The sequence below is a fragment of the Gallus gallus genome, chromosome 11 (assembly GCF_016699485.2).
Source record: "Gallus gallus isolate bGalGal1 chromosome 11, bGalGal1.mat.broiler.GRCg7b, whole genome shotgun sequence".
Lineage (NCBI taxonomy): Eukaryota > Metazoa > Chordata > Aves > Galliformes > Phasianidae > Gallus > Gallus gallus.
The window spans coordinates 4,744,280-4,766,615 of NC_052542.1; the positions used below are offsets into that span (position 1 = coordinate 4,744,280).

A 22,336-nucleotide genomic window follows, 5' to 3' on the forward strand; every position below is an offset into this window, starting at 1 on the left:
AGTCACACAGAGTGGCTACTGAGAAGGATCAGTCACTGTGGCAACAACAGAATCCTAGCAGCTGATTCGGTGCATGTGAAGTTCATTCCAGTCCTGACCTCAATACCCCTGCAGCAACTTTCATGCGCAATCAAAGCACAGGAAATCAGGCAAGCACCCCAATCCATTTCCTCTGTAGGTTTTTTTTTTCTTGGATAATTTTATCCCGCACCGAGAGCAGGATGAGAGTGCCCTTGTTTTGTAGGGTACAGGCCTTCTTCCTCTATAGACCACAAGGCACACAAGCAGTAAGTCCCAAGGCAGAACAAATTTTTTAGCACCAATGGGAGTCTAGAACATAAAAATGCATGCATTCTAACTGCTATATGTAGGACAACTGAAGAAAATGAGAGGCGAGACACAGTAATCTTCCACCTTTACCTAACTTAGGAGGTATCATTTGTATGTTTTCATCAGTCAAAGCTTTTGTACAGTAACTGTTGAATTACAGCCTGAACCACTGATTGAGCACCTGGGGAAAGGACCCAGTCAGCCCTGGGAGCACAGGTGAAGGCAGTTCTGCGGTGTGAGCAGAAGGGGTGGAGCCTGGCTGCACCTCTCCTAGACCTCATTTAAGGGCTGACTGCAACTGGGGAAGGTTTTCTGGTTTAAGATTCTTCCTTTGTAGAGTTTTCTCTGCGTGGTTCAATCTTTAGAGCTAGGTGAGCACTTTTCATTGGCAATGCATTTCCTTTTGTGCTTGCACTTTTGTTGTTGTATCTTCTAGTTTGCTGTTCTACTGTACTGGTCTTTCTGATTGTTGTGATAGCTTTAGGTTCATGTACTGTTCAAATTAGGGAGGTCTTTATTTTGTTGTGCTGTTGGTTGGCAGCTTTTACAAACATTTGATCTGAAATGTGCACAGGAACTCCTGCAAGCAGCAGCTATGTTCTACACCTGCAGATGTGAAACACTGTAGATGCAAAGTACATGGAAGCAGATGGTTTCTCTTGTGGCCTTGAAAATGCAGCTGTAAAATAGGTTATGGTGATGAATACTTTTTTAGTTTAGGAGAAGTTTTAATTCTTTAAAGAGTGTGTGTTGAGGGGGGAACAGTTGTATCTGAAGGTCTCAATTAAAAAGAATAAATGGAATATTCTGGTAAATAAATGCAAATTGAAATCAGATTACTAATTTTTATTTACAAGCAACCTACTTGGAACATGGAAATCTCTTAGCAGCTGACATGGTTTACTATGAATAGTATGTCTTAGTAGTTTGGCTGGCAGTGGGAGGCTACCATAAATTGAGTAAACCTGCAGTTAAGATATCAGAGTACTGTTTCCATTACTGTTTCCCCAAACTCTGATGTCTGCAGTTTGGTTGTCTGCTTGCCACAGTGACAGCTAGAAAAGCACATAGCTGACAAAGCTATGATAGTACTTAAGTGAAGTCTGCTGTGAGATATGCGATGTGAAAGGGAAGCACTTCAAAATCTAAAGTTACTGGAATAGTGTTTTAGACTAAATACTGTTTTCATTAAGAAATCTAAAAAGCCCTCTTTCTTTAGGGCATTGGTTACAGTGGGCTTTTCAAAGTTTACTTATTTTTGTCAAAGGTTTGCTGCACTGTATTTTGAGAGAGCAGAAGTTTCTTGATAGGCTGCTAATAACTTATGAATCTCTGTACTGATGTGAGAATCTTGAATTGGGTTTTAAAATATTTTCTGCAATGATTGTGCCTTGAGGAAGGATGACTCAGGGCTCCTAAACGTTTGTGTTAGGAAGGGAGGAACCCCTTAAAGAGCAGAGCTGGAAGTTCTGATGGGCACGGAGAGCACAGGTCTGAAGGTTTCATTTTCTATTCCTGTAAGAGAGCTGAATGGCATGGGGAAGGTTCTTGTGAAAGAATGGAGGTAGTAATTGTTGTAGAAATAAGTTGTAAAGAAATGGTGAAAGCTGGAGGAAGCCTGGAAGTGACTTGAATCTTCTGAAAACAGAAGTGTGTTGGATGATTTCAGTAGACTAGATGTTGAGAATGAATGTGGCAGTTAAAGCTGATTTTACCGTATCTTTCCTGATTTTGTTTTCAACTCCCTTGTGCTTTTTTTTTCTGTTAGTAGAAATAGAATGGATATATTACATATTTCTTGATTGTAGAGCTTCACATAAGTGCAGTATTTTGTTTCAAATCTTGTACTTTTTATTAAGATTTACTCACAGTAAGACTAATTGCTACTATTTGTTGTGCATAGGCTGTCTTCAATGATAGAGGAGGAAAAAGAGGAATAGCCTATGGGGGTTTGATGTAGAGGTGGGGGTTGTTGTGGGATTTTCTGGTTTTAATAAAATGCTTTTCTGAGTCACTTTGACTTGGAGATGACAGTGGGTCTCCTGCTCAGACTGATGCTTTGCTTCTTTTCTTTTGCTCCTTGCTTCTGGAAGTTGTGCCCAATACATCTTGCACAGAAGAGGGATTCTCATCAGTTGTGAGCAGTGCAGGAAATAAAGTGTGAAGTTTTAATGCAGTTCCCTGGTGTAAAATGCTATTTATTTCTTGAGTGTATCTGAAAGCTACTGTAATGAGACAGGCAACAAACTGTTAACACCTACTCTGTTCCTCTTCATTCCTAATGTTCTTTTCCTGTAATACGAAGCCAGTTAAATTAAGACTGGAAATGGTTTGAATTGCATTGTATAGCGCTGTGTTGTAGTGCAGCGTGCCTCAGGTATGTTCTGCCATCGGAAGTGTCTGGAGAGTGCGGATGTGCTTTGTGTTTTGTGAGAGATGCTCATCTGCCCGCTGTGACGCGGTGCTGCGCTGCGTGGCGGAGCGGTGCGAACGGGAGGGAGCTCCGAGCGGCCGTACGAGACTAAACGGAATGTAGAAATCTTCTGCTGCCCTCTTGTGGTGTTCCTGTAGATAGCGGTATAGCTATTACAGCAGCAACGCTGCTTTAAAGCTGTGGTTTTAGCTGCCTATGAAGTTAAAGGTGTATTTTCTTTCTTTTTTTTTGTTCCTGATAACATCTCCGATGTTGTAGCATATGCACTATTTTTCGTGTTCAATCTCTACCTTTGTGGATGACAGGAGGGTAGAATATGCCATTTATCTTAATTTTAGCAAGGCTTTTTATACCATCTCTGGCATTATCTGTATGTCCAAGGACTTTATGCTCTGTGTGGGCAGATAGCTAGGTAAGTTTAAAAAAAAAACACTAAATCCCACAATGCAAACCGACAGAAAGTCAGTCTGTGTGATCAGGAGCAGTGCCTAATGCTCTACACAAACATTGATAATAGGGATGTGTGCTGGGACTAGTTCTGTTAAACACTGTTAGTGGAAGACACTGAGTCAGAGAAGGAGCTGCAGTATGCTCAATGATAGGGCTGCCATTCAGGGACTTGGCAGACTGGAGGAGTACCAGGTACTTGCTTTCCTGAAGCTTGCTTTCTATCATTAGACCCTCTAGAATGTCTTCAGAAATCTCCTATGTGATCTTCAACTTGCCAGCCTTGGCTTTAAGTCCCACTCAAACTTCTGACAAACTCAGTCCCACTGAGGTGACTTCAGTAATCTTGAAACTGTGAGTGATAATGTTATCTTTGTAATCCTGGTCTTTAACAATTTTTGTCATGTGTATGCACTGAATCTTCACAGTCAACTTATCTTGGTACATGTAGAAGCAAGATCTTCAGTTCAAGACCTCTGAAACAAATCTAGTACTGTGTATGTTTCATGTGCAAATATTGTCTTTCAAGTTCTCAAGATATCATGAGTTAACTGCTACTATTGTGGAAATGAGTAAGTCATGTAGTTGAGCACTTGAAATATATGCACTGCAGAAATCAATTTGGGTCATCTAGTCTAGACCAGAAATCGTACTGGTTTGGATACTACACATCAGTGGTGGCTTTGTGTTTGCTGAGCCTGTCCTACAGTTTTCAGTATGGAACAAGTAATAGGCTGTCTGACTTTTAGAACTGATGTGGGCTTCAGTACCCACATCATTCCCACTGTGTGGGATTCAGTAGCTGTATGGTCTAAGTGATTTAGGGAATCCCTAGCGAACCCAGACTACTGTAAGAGCAGTAGCAGATAGCAGCAGCTCTCCCTGTCTGCTGCACCCTGCAAGAGGGAGCTGAGGGTGGAAATGTGGTGTCACTTGCAGAGGTTTTGTTTAGTTGGGATTATGCAGTAATTTGGACCCATGTACCTAAATTCAGTTGAAATAATTCTTTGGATCTGTGCCTAAACAAATGAAGCTCCTTTGGACCTTGACTCTCTGGGCTGAAGTCAAATATTTGACATCAGCTTTGAAGTGATAAGTTAATGTGATCAAATGAACTTCAAAGAATTTGTGCTTTCATTTATCAAGTTAAGCTTCATTTCTGTGAACCTTCTTTACCAATCGTAATGTGCAAAAATATGGTAAAAACCGAACTTAAAAGCCTTTTAAAATACTACCTGTGGAAGCTATTGAGATGTATAGGCTAGCATAGTAGCAATTGTCTTTACTGCGTTGTTGGCTATTACTGCATACAATAGGCCAGGTCTATGCAAAGGAAAAGTAGTCTGCATCTTCTAGCAAGATTTTGATTGGCCAAAGGACAGGCTTGCTTTCCAGAAAGTTAGTTTCAATGTGTTCTGCCTAGAAAGTTTCTGATCCCTCCGTCACTTGTCTGGTTTGCTATTGGTGCCATAGAATGTAAATGAATTTTCAGATATTTATACCTATCTTGTATTTCATGAAGTGTGTAATGACAGTTTGATCTTGTGATGACAAAGGGTTCACTTCTAGGTAACTAACTGTAGTTTACTAAAGATGAGGTCTTAAGTATCTGTTCTATTTGACTGTTCTATATTGACTATTGCTGTCACAGGCTTATATTACCCATTTTCTAATGTGTTCTCCATAGCTATCAAGGAATTAGGATTAAACTTTCTTCTTAAAGAAAAACAAACTTCCTTTCTTCAGTAGTTGTTGTTTCCTCTAGTACCTCATTGGTTATCTAATGTAGCACAGTTTTTCCCTACAATTTAAACATTTATTCCCTCCTCCCAGTAGCACTTAATACAAGATTGTGTTAAGGAATAATGGCTCCAAGAAGTTGATACTGGTTTCTCATATTTAGAAGTTCAATAATTTTAAATGTTTCACTCTGTAAGAGCATCATTATTGGTTACAGTGAGGCTGTGTGTATGTTAAGTGTTTATATACATTCATGCGTACATATATGCAACTTCTTAACAAGTGTCATGCTTCTACTTAAGGAAAGGCTGTGTTTGTAGCATCAGTGCTGCAACACTGTCACCTCCCAAGGTCACTGCTAGAGCTTATCTAAAAGTGAGACTAGTCTGCTCACAAGAGGGCACTGGAACTCTACTTTTGCAAGCTATTATCAGTGATGAAGTCTAACAACACAAGACAAATAATATTGCCACTGTTTATCCCCTTTCATTTTTAAAGCAAGCTTGTACCACTCAAGATTGCCTACTTTTTTTTTGTACAAACTTTTTTTAACTTATTTGAAGTAATGAAGAAAATTGAGTATAGGACTTTGAACTGGAATGTGTTTGCTTTTTGTTCAGGGTTTTGTAGCTGGTGATGGCTGAGTAAAGTGAATGACATAATAAAATGTGATCTCATTTAAAAAAAAAAAGGAAGACTGACTGTAATGAACTAGTTTAGTTACTTATCAAAGCTTAAGTGTTATTAGGCAGCTCAGTAGACAAGTCATCATAAAAGGAGTGTTCACTTAGTAAAGATTAATTATAGCCTCCAGCACATCCAGTTTATTATGTCCAATAAGTATGACAAACAGCTGGAGGAACGTGTTTGTCTTTACACTTGATAGCATTCTCTTGCCTCGAGGTCTGACTCCTGAAGAATAATTAGCTGTTGTGGGCGACTTGTTCCTAATTCTGCAAACTATTTTTTTTTTTGAGTGTATTTAATCCTGTCTTCTAAAACAAAATGATGGTATGGGGTCTGATACTGATACTGTACAATACATGGCTTCTTAAATAGCATCTCAACTCTAAAGCAGAGGGTTGTTTTTTTTGGTAGTGGTTCCCTGTAGCTCGTGCATTTGTTGGATTTTGAACTTTATACTTTTAGTCTAGAATGATTTTTCTCAGTGGAGTTGTTAGACTGGCAGCCCAGAAATGGCTGGGTTTTTAGGGACTGCCTGCTGAAGAGATTTGTTATAACAAGCTGGTTTTACCATTTCCCATAATGACTTTCAGTCTAAAATTTCTTCCCACTGATTAATACAGAAACTCATGAACTCTGTGTTATGGAAAAGCATGTATCAGGGAGTAGGCAAGGCATGTTTGAAGCCAAATTATGTGAAGAACTTGCGGAGTCATAAAAATCTGCTGGGGAAAAACTCTTCTTCTCTATACGTTATTATTCCCTTTTGAAAAGCATATGCACCATAGGATTGTGGTGCAAAATGAAAAGTGGAGCAAGAGTAAGAGCTAAGGAAGACAGCCATGTATTTAATGAGGAAAAAGTTACGGAGGAAGTGAAGAAGAAATGGTTTGGAGTCTCAGTACAGTAAGGAAACCTCCTGACAACTAAGATGAATAAAATAAATTTAGAATCTTGAGAATAGGTTTCAACTGAAGAATATAAATTTGCATTTTATTCAGTATTCTGATGTAAATATCAAAAAGGGAGACTTCTAAAACACTGAGAACTTCATACTATGGTTAGTGATATGACAATTGTTGATTTTAGCCAGTTAAGCCTGAGTTGCAGTGATGCCATAGTGTGGTGTGAAACTAATTTGTTTTAAACGATGCCAATGTAACTGGCATCAAAACCAGATACCACACACTGGGTGACAGGCTATGTCCTTTTTTAACAGTTGTAAAACTGTTTTCCAGGGGAAATGGTTGTAAACCACTAAGTTAAGTATCATTCTCTGTGTTAAGGAGTTAAGGATATCAGTGTGTCGCAGTGAGTGTGCAAATGTAGGTGTCACATTAGTATGCTGTAACTTGGTAATTTGGGGTGGAGAATCATGTCGGTACCTAAAGGATGAAGGTATCTCTCTCTCTTTCACTGGGATACAGACAAACTCATTTTGTAATTGGCATGTTTTATGTTTCAGTGCAAGAACTTCTGAAGTACTTGTTCTTATGCCTGTTTCTAGGCACTGACTTGACTTTATTTGTGCATTTGACATTTTATTGCAGGTACTGAGGCAGTACTTTTGCAGTTCTGGCTAGGTAACAAGACCTGTGATGAAACAGAAAGCAAGATATGAGATAATTTAATGTAGAAACTTGCACTAATAGTTTATGCAGAGGTAATATTGTACTATGGTGAAAAGGAGAAAGCTTGGACTCTTGGTCCTTAGCTCTGTCATGTCCTGTGGCTTGCTGTTTCTTTCCTTCACATAACAAATAGCAAGAAGTTGACATTTCTCAATATAATGAGATAAATCTCTTGCTGATGTTCATAAAGTATACAATAAAAGCACATGGCATAGCTAACACTGGAAATTCTAAAAGCTCTTAACATATCTTAAAGTCGTGTAAAATTCTCAGGTACTCCAAAACATCATTTAGGTTGCTCTGAAAGTAATGTCTCCTATTTATTTCCCTGAAAACTAAAACAGCTATAAAAAACACAACACTATTTCACAGAGGAAATTCTCAGTTATAAAACACTATTTTTCACCATAGTCTCCACAATTAGCCAATTTGTGTGGTTGAGCTGATGAAGACACTTCATGGTGTGGTAGCTGTGCATGTCTGTCTGGAATATGGCTTGTCTTTCACATCACTGTCACTGCAGCTGAAATGCACCACCCACCAACTCACTGTGCTCACATCCACTCTTCAGTACGCATCAGTGAATATCAATGGATGCATTTGTTTCCACATGGAGGAAATCAATGGCGCACCTTTGCTTCATACACACTTCCATGTCAGAGTGCCCCTCTGCTGCCATCTGTCACACAGCAACAAAAAGTAATGGAATATTGGTGGGAATGTTCAGCCTCTACTCCCATACCACCAACTTAAAACAGGAGACATTACTTTTGGTGCAGCCCTCATAGTTCGACGGACTTTTTCTTAGCCAGCTGAACACACAAAAGAGAACAGATTGCCTTGGTTCTTTCTGCTTAGAGTACAGAAACATGGGCATATTTGACAGCAACAAAAACAGCAAACTAGAACTGAGATGCAAATGAATGTGTATGTATGGATTGATTTCCTCTTGAGCTACTTAACATCTCTTTAGGTTAATAGCAGGTAGGCTTTCCTTTGGCATCTTACTGCTAATCTAATCCTGGATATCTACTCATTTAAACTAATTAGGATATAGTCTCTCTTATATAGCTATTTCAATCTTAAAAATTGAATGGAAAGACAAATTTCATGGCAAAGTAAGAAATATCTATAAAGAAATGGAGAGGTGATGGTATATATTGGTGTTGTGCTACTGATAGTTTTAGCATTTCCTTTTCTATATTCAAAGGAAATGAACACTGTTGTGGGGAAGGAATTAATCTTTTATTAACCACAAAAGTGAAATATCTTGATTGTCTACATGCAGAATAACTATTTCATTCTTTCTTGAAAGGACTGACCGGGTGGATCTTGCTGTTGATGAGTCAATAGGAGGGGAGTCATAGTACTAGTTAAATGCATGACAGAATACAATTCTGAACACAATGGGCCTTGTAGTCAGTGTCTAGTGCTGAGTAAATACTATCACTGGAGCAATGTGTAGTTGTATTTTATATTATGCAAACATTTCTCAGGTGTGCTGAGGAAGCGATGTGCGCAGTCTGCTGGGGGAGGATTCGGAACATGTCTGTGCAGGGATTCAAGCTCTGTTTGAAGTTTGCTGGCTTTCTTTCAAGAACTTACAGGACATCTGTCCCAGAATGGTTATAGGCCTATTATCTTACTTCAGACTGTAGTTGTAGTATGAAACTGTATATAAAATTCATAACTTTTCCTATACAGTACATACAGTATTTTAATACAAGATTGTTTTCCAGTGGATCTATATTTTTAGAGTTCACATCAGTAAAAACTTGTAAACTAATGAGCAAGAAGTCTACCAGTTTAACAGTTTGAGGTGGTGCAGAGACTTGCCTTGTACAAAAGAGAATTCATTTGTGAACAACTACAGTTCTTCTGTTCCATCACTGCAATTGTTGAAACAACTCAATATTTGAGGTAGGCACGACACTAAATACTTGATTGAGGACACTGTTTTCATGTCAGCAAGCTCCTTGCTTCTTTGGAGGATACTGCTAAGCTACTCAGTTGTGTACTTAGTGATGGACTATGAAGAAATTCTGAATTCACTATCTCTGTCACTGATAAAACTGTTAAAATGCACTGGTCCCAAGAATGGACCAGAAAGGTTGGTGTATTGCTACTAAATGTAAAGTCTGAAAAGGAAAGGTTCTTACCAGGTGTGGAATACAGGTTCTGAAAGATCACTGGAAGGTGTATGCATTCACATCATTAAGGCTACAGTGCAATGTTCTGTTTTACCGTGACTTTTTGTAACCAGAATGAGGTCTTAGGCCTGGACCAAAACTTCTACCCCTGTACGGTGCAACAGGGTTGATTTAATGTGTGAAGTAGAAAATGTAATGCTCTCCTACTGAATGGAGCTTTAGGGGTCCATTCATTCTTGCTGCTAACTTCAGAGAGGAAGGATTTGAGAAACTAGAACATCTTCAACTCTTTGAATATTGTTGAGTCTTCATTCCCAGTTCCCCCTGGACAGACTTTTCCTTACCTCCTGTGATACTCATTCCCTCATTTTCAGAAACATGAATAGTTATGATATCTCTGGCAGGAATATACAAGGTGTGTTTGTAACCAGCATCTACTGTTTTGATGAAGCCTGATTTCACCTAAGGAGACTTGCTGGTGCCAAAGGTGGTTATGCTATTGGCTTTCACTTCTTGGTTCAAAATGTAGGTGAAATGTAAGTCCGTCCATATGTAAGACAGTACCATCTCAGAATGTTTTTTTCTAAAAGATTGTAGTTTTCCTATGTAGCTCTTTGTGGGTTCCAAAGGCTGTAGAAAACTGCGCAATCAATGTAGGGTTCAGCTGCCATCTAGTGGGGAATTTCAGACAGTGTTCTGAAAATGAGCAGTAAACACTGGAGTTGCTAATGCTTACATAGGTAGACTTAAGGACTGCTGAGCTTTTTGCCTGATCCTTTCGAGTCTTTACATGGGAGACAATTCTGCCTCTTAACACATCTGAATTAAAAGGAATAAATATACAAATGTGGACGAATGTGGAAGCATAGAACTGAGTTGGTGCATGTTCTGAAGTTCTAAATCAGTTATGTGTAATGTTCCACAGGTATTCTTTTAATGAACTTTCTCCTACTCTGTGACATGGCTTATCAATGCTTGTGGAATTAAGTGGATGTTTCTAATACTACTTGAATAAAATAGAGGGTTGTACATGATGTAAACAAAAACCCTGCTTGCTTAACAGCAGTTTCTAAAACAAAGCAAACAACATCAGCCTGAAAGCAGTAATTAGTGTCTCTGGTGATTACTGGGTGGAGGTAGTAACCTGAAAACACTTTGAGTCATGGAGGTGAGCTGTGTGGTGCTGCTTGGAATTGCTTCAGCTGCACAAATCTGCGATTCTCCCTAATCTGGGGTGAGAATGTTTTATTGATATAATCTTAAATATTGTGGTTCAAATTCAGTAGTCTGCTTCAAAAGAACTGAGTTTCCCTCTATTTTCATGGAATATGCTTGATGTTCTTGTGACTTTGTTACCCAGTGTGAATGTCTTTCACACAAAGATAGCTCACCTTAAGGTATTTTTATTAAAGTTCTGAAGTGAATGAAGGAAAAACATGCTGTTTAACATCCAGGAGTTAATCTTATGGCTGTAGGGCCTACTTGGTCCCACAGTGCTAATCTTGCAGCTCTGGTCCCTTTCCAGGTACTTGACATTTCAGGCTCTGAGTGCTATTCAACCAACAGGTGCAGAACTATGGAGATATTACTGTTAAAAAAAAAACCTGCTAATATTAAAATACTAATATTAAACTATACATAAATAAAAAATAACACTAATATAAATTACAATACAAGAAAGGATTAAAAGAATATTCAGGTAGGCTGCTGTGACAACACAGATCTTTCGTGTAGAAAGGCTATATTTCCTAGTAAGTGAACTGTAGGATGTTTAAAAGTTAAAATCAAACAGACCTTGGGCAAAGCAATTGTGAATTACTCAGGAAAAAAATAGTAATAAAGAACAGTTTCATAGTCAGAAAACTTGCCTTTTGCTGGTTGCAGTCAACTATAGCTCTTCACTGGCCAATGCTTGATTAGCATGATTAGTGTGTTGTCACAGATACCAAACATACCCTTAACAATACAATAGGGAAAGCTATTTAGTTCCTTTCCTTGTTCTTACGTCCTGCAATGCAATGAGCCTTCTATAGACTTCTGCAAAAAAAAAAAAAAAAAATCCACAAAACCTTCTTAGACTGATTGAGACCAAAATGGGCTGCAATACCAGTAAAAACACGACAGTTGTGGAATCTATCCAAAAACCTGGAGGACAGCCTGAGGATGAAAATAAGAATGAAGACTTCTGCACAGAAATGACTGCTGAAGCTGCCCAGAATTCGGCTATAATGGACAATGCTTGTGACAGAGCAAGTTGAAATTGGATATTGATGTACTTCAAATACAGACTGCAACTACAAAGTAAGCAACTTAATTATTGGTATTCTGCTCTTGATGGGATTGATCTTTGTGTTACTGACAGACTGTGGAGATGAAGGCAAGTTTTGTATAGGATCTCAGCCTAATCTGCATTTACAGCTGCTGGTGTGCGATTGCCATCTAAATTGATTAATTTCCTGTGTGAATACTAAGAAAAATAGCTGTGTTGCACAAGAAGCCAGCCATCAGTGTTGCCTCCTGGAAACCTGAACTGACTCTGAAGTAACCTCATCAAAATCAGAGAAACCCTGAATCTAAGGAATTAATTAACTTAAAAAAAAAAGTGTGTGTATCTATTATGTCTGTCACAATTTCTCTTGTAATGACAACTGTAAGTAGCAATTATATTGAAGAATCTGAAAGTCTTGTCCAGTAGACACAAATCTACTTCAGTATGTACAGATTGAACTACACATCAGGGGTATAGTCTCAAAAATATGAAAGTTAGTTGATCAGTTTCACATTTGTATTTACTACAATTCCAATGCCTCACATCATAATGACCTGGCAGTTTAAATTCCTGATTATGATCCACTTTGATTCATATTGATGCAAAAATGTGCAACAATTCTGTGCTTGAAGGCCTAACCCAAGTAAATAAATGTTGTAGCTTATTTGGTTTCTTTAGTTCTCATTATTTGCAGTAGATGTGCACACAATCTTACTACTTACTACAGTACTTAGTAAAAGTCTGGCATTTCTGAAAGCTTACTCATCAAATAGGCAGCATGAAGGCTGCTTCTCTATATCCATTCTGAGAAGATGAAACTTGAATTTTATGCCCATGGAAACTCTTGTATGTTGTGTATCTTTGGGGATAAAAGCTCATACACATAAGCAAGGTTTGTAACTGTATGTAACTGATGGATTTACAGAACTGCATGGCTGTTCTGTAGTAGCACTGAACATTTTTGTTCTTTGCTATACGTAATAACTGAATGATATATTTTAGAACACTGTTTCTCATAAATTAAGTAGCTTTTAAAGTTATTTGGGTATCCTATTAATCTGATCTCAGTGTTGGGTAGATAAGTCCGAAGGAGGTGAAGCTCTAGTAAGGGCATTTTATTGTTTGGAATTGACAGACCTTCCCATGTGTCAACAGTGCTGTTTATGGTTAAATGAAATGCTCAGCAGGTTGAGTTCAATGAAGTGATACCTCACCTGCATCTCCTTCAGCTTCTTTTGCAGCTGTAGAACTTCTAATGTATACCAAATTACTTCTGAGGACATGAAATTTTCTCCAGAGTTTTCCAGTTTCTGAAGTAGGGCAACTGTGAGCTACTTTCGGAAAGGAGCTGACCGTAAATACCACTGGAGGGCAATGTTGTAGAAGGAATTGTGAGGCCGGGACTGCAAGAGTGTGAGTTCACAAGTTTTTTGCTGATGACAAGTAGGGAAGAATGCAAGAAGCTGGTCTTGCTTAGCTTTCTGAGTCTTGTAATTGGAAAGGCTATAGATTTAAATATATCAACGCATTTATTTTATTTTATTTTTTGCAGCCGGTACTTGTTGGTCACAATGGGCTGTTCGTAACACTAAGCTATGGAGGCTCTATTTAGAGGCAAACTACTTTCTATCAACCTCCACCCTGTTGAACACTTGAGTAAAATTCTAGAACTGCTTTTGTGTTACAAATTTCTCCAAATGGGTGCAAATTACCTCTTAAAAATAGGAGCTCAGCGGTAAAAGGTGGGGCCAGTGACGTGGTGGAGGATCCTGCTTGGAGGCTTGTCAGAAAATAACTGGAAAACTTGCCTATACTTTGCTTAAGTATATGATAGCAATTCAGAATAATGCTGGAAATGTTATACTTTTTTTTTAGCGAATGCACTCATCTCCAAATGTGAGAACAAAATACTTCTAAAGGATGGTTAAAAATGATGAGTTTAGACTTGCTGTCTTACTCCTGTGTAGGTGATGATCCTTAGCAACTTTAGAGCTTCTATTGAAAATGTAGATTTAAAATCGATTTTAATTTAAATGCACTCCACTCTTACAGTGGAGTAAGAAAATTACTTTGCAAAGCAGTGTTAAATGATATTTCCAGATGTTAATGTTAAGGAATGAATGAAATACTTACACCAGAGCAAAACTACTGATTTTTATTCATGAGTTTATGCATGCAGCTCTAGCAAACTTGCAAAGTCACAGTTCCTTGTGAGCAGAATTTGTGACAGAAAGACATAGTCTTATCTGTGCAGTAAGTAGAGGTGATCTCAGAATGTTAAACTGTCTTCTATAAGGAAAAATTCTACTTGGAGACAGTCATAATAAACTTTCTTTATACTTGGTTTATTGAGCCTTCAAGTGTCTGTAGCTTCTATCAAAACAATTTCTTCTTGAATTTATTATGTTTAAGTCACAGATAAACAGCAAGTGTTTGCAGTAATTACTTTGTTAAATTCTTAGAACCTTCTGTAATGGTAAAACATTATTCTGAACAGGTCCTACAAGAGAAGCCTATGATAGACTTGGAGTGCTGTGTCTTAGCTGTTCTTCTGGTCTTCTCTAAGACTTTGCTTTACAGTCTTGGTTCCTGTGTGCTGGAATCGTTTTTACACCTGTAGCTCTCTGTTGCTGATTCCTGACTGTGCTTGCTCTGTCCTAGAGTCTGCTTCCAACCCCTGGTTCACTTTATTTAAACCATCTGCAGCTTGTGATGACCCTCTGTCAGACTCCATGTATATATTTGAGACCACTGACATCTCTTGGCTTATGTTTTTCACTTTGGCTTGCTCTGGGATGGATGACTGCTGTCTGTACTGCTAATGTCAGATCCAGTCTGATAGGCTTAAATCTCTGATAAAATAAATGTTAGATCTGAGCATTGTTTGCCTGTAACCCCTTTGCTCAAGCTGGTCATGTCTTATGAACTATGTGTTTTGATGGAAAATTGCTTTTGGGATGGCAGTAACTTCCAAATCCATGGTTTATCTAGGCTGCTTCTGGTGTATAAAGTGTAGGGATTACTGGGTGATTCTTTAAATACTTTTTTACTGCTCTGAAAATATTTGAGATGGTAGTGGTGTTCATGGTCAATTCCAGTATCAGTAGTAGCTGTTTGCATGGTTATTAGATGATTATCCTGTTTCCACTTCTCAGTTAGCTAAGAAAACTCAACTGCTTGTTTCAGGCCACTTCATTTATAATTCACATTATATTCGAAGTACTAAGACATTAAACATTCATCCTTTTTTAATCTAGTATTTCTGCTTTTTGTGCATGCTCTGGGTTGCAGCTTGGTGAGTGTCTGTGCTCCAGAGCTAATAGTTATCGAGGCCAAGCTTCTGTTCTCAGTTTCTCCAGGTGTACTGCAAAACACACACATATATATTTTACCCTGTACTTTCATGTATTTTCTTTTGTAGCCTGTTGATACCAAAGCAAACAGTCTGCACCCAATTTTTCTTGTCCCTGTGCTGACACTGGTATTTGAACACATGTTCAGAATACAGCATTATTTTAATTGTTCCTTAATTATTATCACTTGAAAGACAATAATTTTGAAGTGAAATCTAATTGTTCTGTTAATTCAAACATCTGTTAGAAGATTGCAGTGGATTATGGTACTTTGAATTGTTGCAAGCTGGAGTTTGTTAGTGATGGCTGGGAAAAGTCTTTCATTTATTAGCTTTGGAATGGCACTAATAGTAACAATAAACAGTTTGTGCAAATGGATAAGTCTAAGAAATGCTTAAATGATTCTGACACTCTTTAAAGCAGATTAATTCTGACTGGAAGATTTCAAGTTTATTACAAGTTAGGAATTTGTATGAAGGTTTTTAAATTCTATCAAGGTGTGCTATAGCAAATCATAATGGGAGTAAAAAATATTGGAAAATCATTTTTGTGAAAATGGAAACTTATAATTTAGAAAGGGTGCAAATGAAAAGATACTTTTTTGAGAAGGAGATCAATGAAAACCACTTTATTAGAAAACATAAATCACTTTTTAATTTCAGATGCAGTGAGGAAAAATACTTCAGTTTCATCGAAATTGATTGGTACACCTGCAGAGAGGCAGCTTTATCATCTCATTATCAGTCAATTAATATTCAGGTCCAAATGTGAATACTGTTGCGGTTAACTGTAAATGAATGATTTTATTGAAGTCTTAATAGACCAGGAAAAGCAGGCTTCCAGTATGCTAAATGAGGGCAGCTGAGGAAAAAAATGAGTAATGCTACCATGGATTTAAACATCTCAGTGCTTCTGAAACTTGAAATGAGCACTTGCTTAAGTGAGCATCCCTTTTGGTCATGTTGAAGTTTCAGTACGAGGGATGTTACTGCCTGAGCTGGGAAGCCTCCACACTTAGGCCTTCTGGTACAGAAGTGCACAAATGCTTTTTTAAAGGTTGGAATAATAGGTTTGTGTACAGAAAGTGCACTACCTAAACCCTGAGCAGACTCAGATCTGACACTTGTCTTGAACAGGATGGTTATCTCCTTCAACGTGCCTTGTTAGTGATATTCTGGAATAGTTATAGACTTTTGAAAAGGGTAAAGGAGAGTGGGAACGATAATCTTTCCTACCTCTGTAGGAGAAAATTTTCTGTTTAATTCTTTACTGAAGGCCACGATGAGCTTGTTTCAGTTACCCATTGAAAACTTCTAGGGTATAAAAAGACAAAATCAGCTGATTGCAGATATCTTGTTCAATTAAAGCTTTTGCATTTCCCTATAACACAGTTATCTTCTGGATTTGGACATGAATCAGAATGTAATTGCTTTAAATTGGTTTGAAGAATGGTAAGATCCCCTTTCTGCACCCAAAAAAACCAGGTAAAGAGCAGATAGTGTAAAGCTTGAAAATTGAATTAACTGCACAAGAACAACTGCACAGTTGAGGTTGAAATACATGGTGGTCAGTTCTTGATCATGAGTTTTCTTTTATATGTTATAGTGTCTGGGATACTAGACACATTGTATGTAGGGTTGGGGTCACTTTGAGTTTCTTCTGTTTTGGGACAAGAATCTATTCTGAGGCACCGAGTATCTTTATTCCCTTACAAAATCTAAGAACCATTGTAAACCTTGAATGTCAAAACTTGTAAATTAAACTGTAAATTAAAGCTAATACTTAGAAATCTTTTTCTTCCCTCATGTTTCTCCTCTGATTTAATGTTTGGATGATGAACCTATGTTGCTCTTACAGCAACAGAATTTCTAAAGAACACCTTCCCTGCCGCAGATGCAATTAGAATTATTTTATCTGTAAGCATTTCTGTGGTGGTAGTCATAACATATAATCAGAAGGGAACCTAATGTGACGATGGGTCAATATCAACTTCCTAAACCTTTTCTCTAGTTCAGCACTTCCATGTGATTGATTTGGAAAGCCTGTAATGATACCATTGTTACGTTGTCCCCCAGGTTCATACCTTCTTCCCAGAGAAAGAAGCGTCCAGATGACACACTTAAACCTCATGGTTTTCAATTTTGTCTAGAAGAAACTCATCTGCACTTTCAGTTACAAAAAAAAAAGAATTTGCAAGAGACTTGTCATCATATCAGCACCTTACTGTCTTAAGGGCAGCATGGTTTTATGGATGATGCACTTGAGACTTCACAATTTATAGGACTGCCTGTCAGTATGACTACCTGTTTGCTTCTCCAGAGTGCTCTCATCTTTGTGAAATGCAATCTACTGCTGAAACATTGGTTTTACTGTTCATTATTGGAGCAGATACCTGGAATCTGTCAAGCAGTGTATACTGGCGTTAGTTACGTTTCTCATGTATGAAAAATGTAGAAATGGGAAAGGCAAATTGCTCTTTGATATATGATAAGCCACAAACATGCAACTGCGGATGTAAATCAGGTAGAATTGAACAGTATGGAAGACAAATGCATTGAAAGCTGGTTCAGTGTCTGCTTTAATCATTAGCAAGCTTTTCCCCTTGATTTTCAATTATCCATTTATCTAACCTAGTGAGCCATAAGACACTAACTGTTGAAGGAGGACCAAACAGTTGTTAGAAGCCTACTCCTATGGATTGGATGGAGTAAGAGTCCTTTAGACAGATCATCTGCAGACATCTGCTTAAGTATTCTATTACTACAGATAACTTTTCCTAGTTTCTTTATTTTAAAATGCTATAGCAAATCCAGTTATTGATCTTAAGTTACCCATACTCTCTAGCTCTAAGTATTCATCAGGGAGAACTAAATCTTCTGAAAAAGATTGGTTATCCGCTTCATTGAAAGCAAGGCTTCATTATCACTGTGTACTACATTTGATCTGGTTTTCATACTTGAACTTTTTACACTGAAGTGTCCTGTAGCTGACTGATTCTTGCATAGAATGTATATGCCTGTTTCTTGCAGTTTTGTTTTTTGATGCTAATATGCCATAATGTCATATGGTCAGGTTGGCTGACAGTCTCATAATAGCTCAATACCTTTAATTTACAGGTAAATATTACAAATTAGTCCACAACTGTGAAAGAAAGCTGAGTAGGATATTCTGCACAAGGTAATTAGTCTTCTAGTTAATAATGTGACATGTTTATTGTCATCTTAGAAAGCATTAGTATTAACTGCTAGTATCTTCATTTGATTCTGAACATTTGAGTATATAGTTGTGTAACTGTGGAATTTGACAAAAAAGGGAGGAAGGGAAGACAGTTATTATTACTCTATGCTAAATATTGTAAATGAGGCAGCAGTGAATGTGATCTTTGCATTTGCCTTGATTCCAGAATTCATGGTTAGCCTTTTTATATTTTAGAAAAGGGGGTTGTCATTTTTTGCTATGCTGCTGAATGTCTACTTGTAATTCATAGATAGTGGTGTTCCAATAGTTTCACAACTGTCACTCACAGAATGAAGTAAATAGTGAGGAGAAACTTTTGATGGCATGTAGCAGTATGTTACCGCCATGACCCTTTGGCACACTAGATGCCTGGCAATTAGGCAAAACAAAGTTTTCTGTTTTGGGTATTTCTGATGTGTATATATATTACCAGTATAAACAAAGAAACTTTTGAACATGAGCCTAATTCTGTAGCCTAATTCTGCAGAAACTGCAGTACTATCTCCCTTTTCTCTCTCCAGAAGTATTTTAAGTTATTCTTGGTGAGAGGGGGAGTAGAAGTATTTACCCATATTCAAATGCTGAGCAACATGAAATGCTGAGCAGCTACCCTGAGTAGGTAGTGCAGGCAGCTGTACTAACAGGTCACTGCATCAGTGAAAGGATCAGTGCAACATGCATCTAGTTCAGTGTTTATTTGTGCCTTCTACAACAAGCTGTGAGCTAGTCAGCCACCTGGTGCCTCTTTCAACAGCATTGTCAGAAACACCTTTGATCTAATTAGTTGTATATAGATTAAAGCTGTGAACATATAGCTTTTGGAATACTTGAAGGGCTAATAAATACCTCACTTCCTCCTGTCCTATTCTATTCTGATCCTTTTGGTTCTTGCTGATTTTGGGTCAGAATCTTCCCTCAAAGTACTTTTTCAGGTATGCTGGCAGGTAGTTTTTGTTGTGATATGTGTTGGGGTCATCTTGCTATTTTGTGTACTGTACCATGATATGGATGTGTTGAGTAATTTTATGAAGAGGCGTTATGAAAGCTAAGCAGAGAAGAGTATCTATGTTATGGAATACCTACTTCCTTATTTCTAACCGATGTTTTTTTAAACAAATTCTGGAGAAAACTCCTTTGCACGTTCTTCTTAGCTTTGCATTAAATGATGTGTATGTGAAGTGTTTCAGAATCAGATCAGGTGTAAAAGGTACTGCAGAATCAGACCCTAGTGAACATTGCAGCCAACCTTTTGCCCATTGCAACTCCAAGTTTTTCCTAGTCTAGACAAATTGGTTAAAATGTTAGTGCATTTTTAAGTGATAGCAAAAAATCTCGTGATTGATAGTTAAGATAGTGGAAAACATGGTAGGAAATAATTTGCCTATTCTCAGTCAGACTTTGAGAAGTGTGAAACTGATGGCAGAGATGAATTGAAGTCTAAATTCTGTGAATCACCAGCTGAAAGTGTAGGGCTTACTTTAAAGAAACTCAAGACCCCAAGCGCATACAAGTTCCATTTTTAAGTATCTTATGTATAGAATTTATACATATAAATGTGTATGTACTTATATAGCATATATTGATACTTTAAGATAGGAAGAAGACAAAGACTTCCAGGAGCAACATCTCTATTCGATTTTCTCTCATCCCACTCTTTCTTCAGAGTGCCACAGGCTGCAATTTCTTTTTTTTTTTTAGTCCAACATTAAAATAAAAAAAGGATATAGAGTTAGATTGCAAGTATGGAAAAAGTGATGACAAAAGTCTTAGCTAATGCAGATACTTGACTTGTGTTTAGCTGTACAAATGTAAGGTAACAGATCTCTGGGACCTGTTTAACTTTGTAAAAGGGAATAAGATATAAGTAAGCACATCTTAAATTTTTTTGTCAGTACTTGAGCTTTGTGTTGTTGTGATGTTTCAGGTGGACTGACAATAAGTACTGAACTAAGAAGACTTCAGGGGAGAGAAGAAAGACAAGATGTATACTCAACAGGTGAGAGCTGACTAGTTTGAAAGACTAGTTTGGACAGATCCTTCAAGTGATGATCACTTTAAGTTGTGGTAGTGTAGTGGAAATGATACCTCATTGCTTGAACAAGTGATGGAGCACCTGGTGGGAAGGCAGAGCTAACCCAAGGGAGCTCAGTTGCATGCAGTGTACCTGAGTGACTGGAAGGGGTGTAGCCAGGATCCACTCCTTCCCAGACCTCACTTAAGGGTTGGCAGTGGAGGTGAGGGGATCTCACTGGAGATCCCTGCCTACCTGAGGCCTTCCAAGGGTAAGCAGCTTTTTTCCCTTCATTTTTGTGTTCATGGCTGCTGCATTTGGGCTTGTTATCATTTGCTGCAGCTGATGACTGTGCTACTCTATCTCTGCTGTACTTTCCATCACATTATAGTGTTGTGGATAGTCAATGTGGACTTTTCTTAATCTTAAGACAAAAAGTTGTTTATCTATTTGATATATCTCCTATATACAGCCGATGTTTGTTCTCTTCCTCCTTTTGCCCATTTTCTCTGTTGTATTCTGTCAGCTCTCATTTTACATGAAAATATGTTCTGACCATCCTCATCATTATGCTGAGCTCTCAAGTAACTGAGTAGTTGCTACTTTGCATTATGGAAGAAACAGAGTTATGGAGCTACACTGGAGGGTGGAAGGAAGCATCTTTATTCTTTTAATCTTCATTTTCTCTATACTTATTTATAAATGTATTCTGTTTTTCCCCTTCTACAAAGCCAGCAAGAAGTAGTTGATTATGGTCCTCTGAGCTAAAACAAAATGCTAAAAAAAAATGTTCTGTTCCATTTTCTTCCTTCTCAATGGTTTTGATATTACAGATGTATGACTTTCCTATGCAGAAGATCTGATTAGTAATTGGGAAGTAGATATTCCAAACTTGAAGTTCTTTGTTTATTGTCTGCTAACAGCACTTTTAAGCAAGTAGCTCCATTAAGGTTTCTGACAAGATCAGGCCTCAACATTCTCTTGTTTTTTTAAAGCTGAATAGATCAGAACACAATTTAGCTTAAAAAAGTGACAACAAACTGAAGGTGTTTAGTTAGCTCTGTTAGTTGTTAACTCACTGGAGGATTTTTTCTGTTTAAAGTGCTGTTTATTTTTTTGCTCTCTTTAAGAGTATATGTGTGGAAACTGTATGAGCCCTGATATAGCTCAAGAAATGTAAAGAATATGTATGAAGTATAATGTAGCAAATCCGGTATTGTTACTTTTTGACTTCATGCAAACTCCAGTGGAAAAATGTGATAGTTATCATCTGAATGCTATAATTCAACAAAATTGCTGTTTGTGCCACTATATGATGTAAAGAAATCAAACTAATCCAGTGTTTTTTGGAACATGTGCACACATTTGCATATATGTGCATGTTTATTCTAAAATATAACCTGAATACACTATTTACACCCTGATTGAAAAGAGCTGGTAAATTTTGCCAGCTGTCAAGGAATAAACTGACAAAATAGGTAGCAACTTCTATCCTCTGATTGTGTAGCAGTATCTGTATCTACAGCAACAAAGAAACCGATCAGCTGTCTGCTGTTATATTTGACACTAGGATATGACAAGGATCCTAAACAAGGTTTGTTGTATTGATTTTGCTGTTAGGTGTTGGATTTGCAATGTATTTGAACATAAGGAATGTGAAATTGCTCCTTCCTATCCAATAACATCTAATTGGACTATTACTTCTCAAGGAATGCGCTTGTTACCCAACCACATAGGAGCCCTGATGATAATATAGGAACCTGAGCTATATAAAATCTGTTATTGTGCCATCACTGTTTCTGTTGACTTGGTGTTTTTTCTTTTGTTAAAGAAAATCCCTTTTTTTGTTATCAGGTTATCATGTACATAACTCTTGAATCTGGACAGTCTTGGTCACATTGCTTGTTAGGTGGTCATAGCACTATTAAGCTAGGCTGTTATTGTGGGTTACATTTGTTTAATTAAGCACCATGAACAAATATTTGTTTGTTGTTGTTACCATTAAAAAAAACAACAAACCCACCAAAACCAAACAAAGAAAACTTCAACT

At 37.6% G+C, this 22,336-nt stretch overlaps 1 protein-coding gene across 1 annotated transcript in view; it reads left to right on the forward strand.

Annotated features, from left to right (window-relative positions):
- The first annotated feature begins 597 nt into the window (after positions 1-597).
- The window catches only part of TOX3 (TOX high mobility group box family member 3), a 245,318-nt gene continuing 223,579 nt past the window's right edge, over positions 598-22,336 (forward strand). The window contains exons 1-3 of the mRNA XM_046899430.1: positions 598-701; positions 18,155-18,215; positions 20,200-20,271. The gene's annotated coding sequence lies outside the window, so the exon portion shown is untranslated. The remainder of the gene's footprint in view (positions 702-18,154; positions 18,216-20,199; positions 20,272-22,336) is intronic.